General features: G+C 41.7%; 1 long non-coding RNA gene across 1 annotated transcript in view; it reads left to right on the top strand.

Moving 5' to 3' along the window:
* Positions 1–5,463, top strand: part of LOC131491436 (uncharacterized) — a 122,954-nt gene extending 117,491 nt beyond the window's left edge. Inside the window, exon 3 of the long non-coding RNA XR_009251454.1 lies at positions 3,897–5,463. This is a non-coding gene — a long non-coding RNA (uncharacterized LOC131491436). The remainder of the gene's footprint in view (positions 1–3,896) is intronic.
* Positions 5,464–6,000: the final 537 nt, after the last annotated feature.

Consider the following 6,000-nt stretch of genomic DNA (forward strand, 5'->3'; position numbering starts at 1 on the left):
GCAAAGAAAGTTCACATCCTTTGAGAATATTGTGCCCTTGAGTATTCAGGTGCCACTGGCAGTTGTACCTTCCTTCCATCTTCTGGCAAAGGAAGCTGGAGAACTAACATGTATTAAGTTATATTATGTGTTGGACACTGTTCTGTCTGTGCTGTACATGTGCTAACTATTTGTACTCATTACAACCTGTTAGAAAGATATTTTTCACTTCATTTCACAGGACATTGAAACCCAGGGAGGAAATCATTCATGGTCACAGAGTAAGTCAATGGTAGAGCTTGGATCTGGACCAAGATCCAACTGGCTTCAAAACCCACACCCTTTCCAACATACCTTTCTGTAAGAAGAAAATGAAATGGGAAGCAAACATCTGATCTGGCATTAGAATCTATAACCCTTAGTGTCAAGATCAAGACAACAGGAATTTTAAGCATGAGTCCCAATCCTGGCTTTGCCACCAACATGCTATCACTTTGGGCCAGTGCTGAATTTCCCTGGACCTCAGAAGTGAGTGTTAGGTTTGCATGGAGTAGGCTGACTTCCTGGGGAATAATGGATAATTGAAGGATAATAATTACTGGATTATTCCTTTGCTAACACTCAGTGGTATTTTAATAATGACAGTTTTAGTATGCTTAAATCTAAACTACAGTGCATATTATGCTATATGATATATTGGAAGGTTCTTAGGTTTTGCTGTAGGACACTTATGGAAACACATTTTTGTGCTGGACCACTTCTTATCCTTCCTACAGCTTTCTCATGTATAAAAGGTATTTCTGGAACTACATGTTAGTGGGTTAAATAGGATAGTAATAGGGGCACCTGGGTGGCTCAGTAGGTTAAGTGCCCAAATCTTGGTTTTGGTTCAGGTCATGATCTCATGGTTTGTGAGTTCGAGCCCTGCATCGGGCTCTGTGCTGACAGCATGGAGCCTGCTTGGAATTCATTCTCTCTCTCTCTCTCTCTCTCTCTCTCTCTCTCTCTGCCTCTCCCCTGCTCTCTCTCTCTCAATATAAATAAATAAACTTTTAAAAAATTTAAATAGGTTAGTGTAAGTAAATGCTTGTGTTGAGTGCCTGGCAAAAAGCAGGTGCCCAATAAAGGTTAGCTAAGGGGAGGATATGGGAGGATTATAAAATTTGGGCAGCCATCTGATGTTATAGATGGAGAGTCTCTTCAGGCCAGAGTTATGAAAAACATTGCAACATATGTTTAAGAACAGAAGAATATGGGCATTCTTCTCTAGGGATTGCAGAATTTATACTATGACCTGCTTTCTCTAGGAGGAGCTCCTGGAGTTACATGCTCTTTCCTTATGGTGATCCCTCCCTTCCCGCTGCCTCACACCATTGCCCAGTCACTACCGGGTTGCTCTGGGTGTGCTGAGTGGGAGAGGACTTTGTGATTTGCTCTCAAGTTGTTTCATTTTTGCATCTGCATCTCAAAAGGCAAAGTAGAGGTCAGGGCCTGACTTCTGTTATATATTTAAGAAATTGCAACCTTCTTGGAGGAGGGAATCTGTCTTGTTAAGTTCTACCCATATTCTTCCGTGCAGTAGCACAAGGCATGGTATAGTATCAAGACCCAGTGGAACGTGGATTCAAAGAACAGATGAATGATTCAATACTCTCTCAACTGTGCATCACCATCCACATGTGTTTGCTATCACCTGCAGTAAAGAGCTCAAACCCCCAAGGCAAGCATGAAAACCACTTTGTGATGTAGCCCACATCTGACCTCTGCGATCTCATCCTGACCATGCTCTGAACACTCCAGGCAAACCAATCTGTTTACACTTGCCAAACATATGTGCTGTTTCATACCTCCTTTTTTTCCCCCTTCTGCTCATATCATTCCCTCCATCTACATTTCCTTCTCCCTAACCATATCTCACCCTTGCATACCTGACAGAAGCTTTCTCACCTTTGGGAAGCTCTCATCAAGTTTCTTCTCTAGAAAACAGTTCCTGAAAGCTATTTACCTATTTCAATTCTCTCTCTCTCTGTCTCTCTCTCTCTCTCTCTCTCTGTCTCTCTCTCTCTCTCTCTCTTTCCTTCTAGTAGTACTTTCCACCCCACTCCCCCACAAGTGACTGTTGGCTCCATTAAATCAATGGCCATGTATGCATTTTCTCTGTATCCAGATAGACCAGTACAGAACCCAAAACACAACAAGTGTACCCTAAAAGGATCTCAGCCATTTGCTTGTAAGTATATTTACTGGCAACCTTTTATGTGGCAGGGATTATGCAGGGGCTGGGGAAAACAAGGCCAATCCATTCTGGAATGTGCCTTGTCTGCAGATAGTAGTCAACTAATCACTCAAAAATGCCCAGTTTAAATTGTGAAAGATACAAAGAAGGTGAGATGGAAACCTCCAAGAGAGGATTTGACCGTCAAGGGAAGTAAGGAGAACCTTCCATGAGAAAGTAACAATTCTGGGGCACCTGGGTGGTTCAGTGGGTTGAACGTCCGACTTCAGCTCAGGTCACGATCTCACAGTTTGTGGGTTTGAGCCCCGCATCAGGCTCTGTGCTGACAGCTCGGAGCCTGGAGCCTGCTTCGGATTCTGTGTCTCCCTCTCTCTCTGCCCATCTCCTGCTCATGTTGTGTCTCTCTCTGTCTCTTAAAAATAAATAAAGGTTAAAAAAAAACAATTGAAGTATCAGTAAAAGACATCAGTTAGGCAGGGATCAGAGAGTGAATAAATGAATGAGGTCTTCAGGTACCCAGGGCAGTGTGCTTTCTTCTGAGATTCTGAGTCTCAATTTCCTCCATCAGTGTCACAGGGAAACAATCCTTAACTCAATATGTGGTATCTGAGGATAAAGTGAGAAAATGTATTTGATGTGCTCTGCAAAATCCTTGGCATAGAGTTCCTGCTTGCTAACTGCTAATGCCCCTAGTCATCTTAAAAATGGTGGGAGATAGAGCATGTGGCTACTCGATAGGATAACCCAAGGAATTGGCTTGCACGGAGACATAAAAAGCTCACTACTCCCTCTAAGTATGAGGGTGGTTGACCTCTTTCTGAATACTCTCTCTAGACTTATTGTGTTTATTTGTCTGTTTATTTTATTGGATTAGTTCAGGTGATCTAGATTTTAGCCTTCCCCATTCTCCCATTTACTTATAGGTAAGTCCAGAAGTTGAACCTAATGATTGATACTGTTTCTTTCATGTGGAGTTCTTCCCTTATTCTTTTATACTTTTTCCCATTCCTTCTTTCCTTTTCTTACTCCTCCTCCACCTCTTTTTCTCCATCATTACCTGCTATTTAATAATACATTCAGTCATAGATACTGTGGGTCAGTGCTAGGCTAGGTACTGGTGGTATAGGGATGACCAAGGCAGATATGTCCTAACCCTTGTATAGCTCACAGACTAATGGGGGAATTATACTATTGCAGTTGGGATAACCACAATGAAGAAGATCAGGCTACCAGGGAAACATGTAACAACAATCTTACCTAGCCTGGGAAGTCAGGGAAGTTATGTTTCAATTACTAAACATGAGTAGAGTAGGATGAGTAGGAGTTAGCCAGGAGAAAGATAAGGGGGCAAACCTTTCCAGGATGAGAGAATAGCATATGCAAAGACTTTGAGGATTAAAGGGACATAAAAATGGTGGTCAGCCGGGCTAGAGAAGACAAGAGTAGCCCTGGAGGAGGCTAGCAAGACAGACCATCTCATGCCCAGCCTAGTGGGCCATATTAGGCAGTTTTAACTTTATCCTAAGAGCAATGGGAGTGGCATGATGCTGAGATCCCTTTATCTCTTCTTCAAAAGTAGGCTTTTATTTTTCTAAAAACTCTAGCAATAATTCATGGAAACCATTTCCTTCTTTTTCCTCACCTCTCCCACTCATACCTCCCCCCTTGCCTCCATCAACAGGGTATGATTGTAAGGAGCTTGGAAAGTAGCCGTTTGGAGCCTGGAGCTGCAACTGATGCTGCCTACCACATTACTGACCCAAATGTGGATCAACCAAGAATTATTGGGTGAAGCCTATCCATTGGCTGTGCCTCCAGCTATGTGGTCACAGCAAGAGAACTGGCCCCTTGAAAGCAATCATGCCTGCCCATCGAGGAATAGCTGACTCAATGGCCCCATTCATGGGCCTTCCCACACCTTCCAGCTCTCCTTCTCTCCAGAGATATATGGCAGGATATCCATATATGCAGCTGTCGGTGGAAAACCATGGAATGGGTGCGGTGGGTGGAAAATACCTTTCTTTTTGCAAATTTATGGAAAGCAAATATTGCAGTTTTCCTCCTTCATGATGCTAAATATAGCAGGTAACAGATCCTCCTTTAAAAACTTAAAACCGACATTGATTTTTTTCATAAAGAAGGAATAGCAAAAACACAGGAGACAGGCAAATCTGCTACAATCATTGAGTATTGATACAAAAGCCAATTCTTTCTAGTTAGACCCAAAAACCACCCATGCTAAGGATGGCTGGCATGCAGTCTTAACTCAGAACTTAGTATTAACAATGGCATGTACATGTTCAGTACATTCCTTCCACGGCTGTAAGTCCTACCCCAAAGTATATTCCTTTCCCCTTCTTCCTGCATGGCCAACCCATTTATTTGTGTTCTCATGGCCTCTAATCTCAGTCCCTTCAGACATGATAGTGCTACTTGATATTAAAGTATAGATAAAGATACCATTTTATAAAGATTAGTAACTGTAGTTCATTCCACAGTTTCTTAAGCTCGGTGTTATTGACATTTTAGACCAAGTAATTATTTGTTGTGGGGGATGTCCTGTGCACTGCAGGAAGTTTAGCAACATCCCTGGCTTCTACCCACTGGATGCCAACAGCGTCCCTTTCCTCTTGCACTCAGCAACTAGACAACCACAAATGTCTCTAGACATTGCCAAATATCCCCTGGAGGACAAGGTTGCCCTGGGTTGAAAACCACTGGTCTATTCTCAGGCTAAAAATGGTAATAACATCTTCTAGCACCCCCAGTGAGGTAAAGACCACCATTCTGCTCCAAACTGCTGAAATTTCAACTGCCACTGCCTCCAGTTTCTACCTCCTAACTAAATCTGGTAGTTTTATATTCTCTTCAATCTCTCTTCCACATCAGAGACTTTGTGGGTTTTGTTTATTTGTTTTTAGTATCTCCACCTAGACTCCTTCTGACTTAGGAGGCAATAAGCACAGTGGTTAAGGCACACCAGACTTTGAAATTAAAAACAACTCTAAGTTTGACTCTTACCTCTGCAATTTAATTTCTATAAGACCTGTAGCAAGTGAGTTAATATCTACAAGTCTCAGTGTCCTCAACAACCTGAGGAAAAGAATATTTACCTTTTAATGTTGTATCTAGAATTATATAATGTGGGTAAAGCAGTTTCCAGAGTCTGAAATATAGTAACTAACAAATAAAAGTTGATATTAGTTACCTGCAATCATTATTATTAACTCTTGTTCAGATGTCTCCCTCCCATTTCCAAGGTTAGTCTTCCTTCTCTGCTTATTTTTCTTTCTGTATTTACACATTCTCTTAAAATTGATCCATCCCTAAATTGAGAACATGCAAAAAGATTCCCTACCCTTAACATTTCCCCTCAATACTAGCCCTCTGTTTCTAAATATCCAGAAAATGCTCTACCTGAATGTCATGGAATTATATCCAAAGCAGAATGTCAAAAAACAAACGCAAATGTATCAGTGATGAATTAAAAGGTCACTAAGGGGAAGGAAGAAGCATTCACTATTTAAGTGACTCAAATTAGGCCATGGTTCTCATCAAAACAAAACAGATATCAAATCCCTTGAGGGGCAAAGTCAAGATTTAATTTGATCAGAGTGACTTTGGAAATACATTAATAAACTTTGGGGAGTCTAGATTAAAAAATCCAAATTGAAGGGACGCCTGGGTGGCTCAGTCGATTAAACATCTGACTTCGGCTCAGATCATGATCTTGTGGTCTGTGAGTTTAAACCCCACATCAGGCTCTGTGCTGACCACTCAGAGCC

This window comes from Neofelis nebulosa, chromosome 12, assembly GCF_028018385.1.
Source record: "Neofelis nebulosa isolate mNeoNeb1 chromosome 12, mNeoNeb1.pri, whole genome shotgun sequence".
Taxonomy (NCBI): Eukaryota; Metazoa; Chordata; class Mammalia; order Carnivora; family Felidae; genus Neofelis; species Neofelis nebulosa.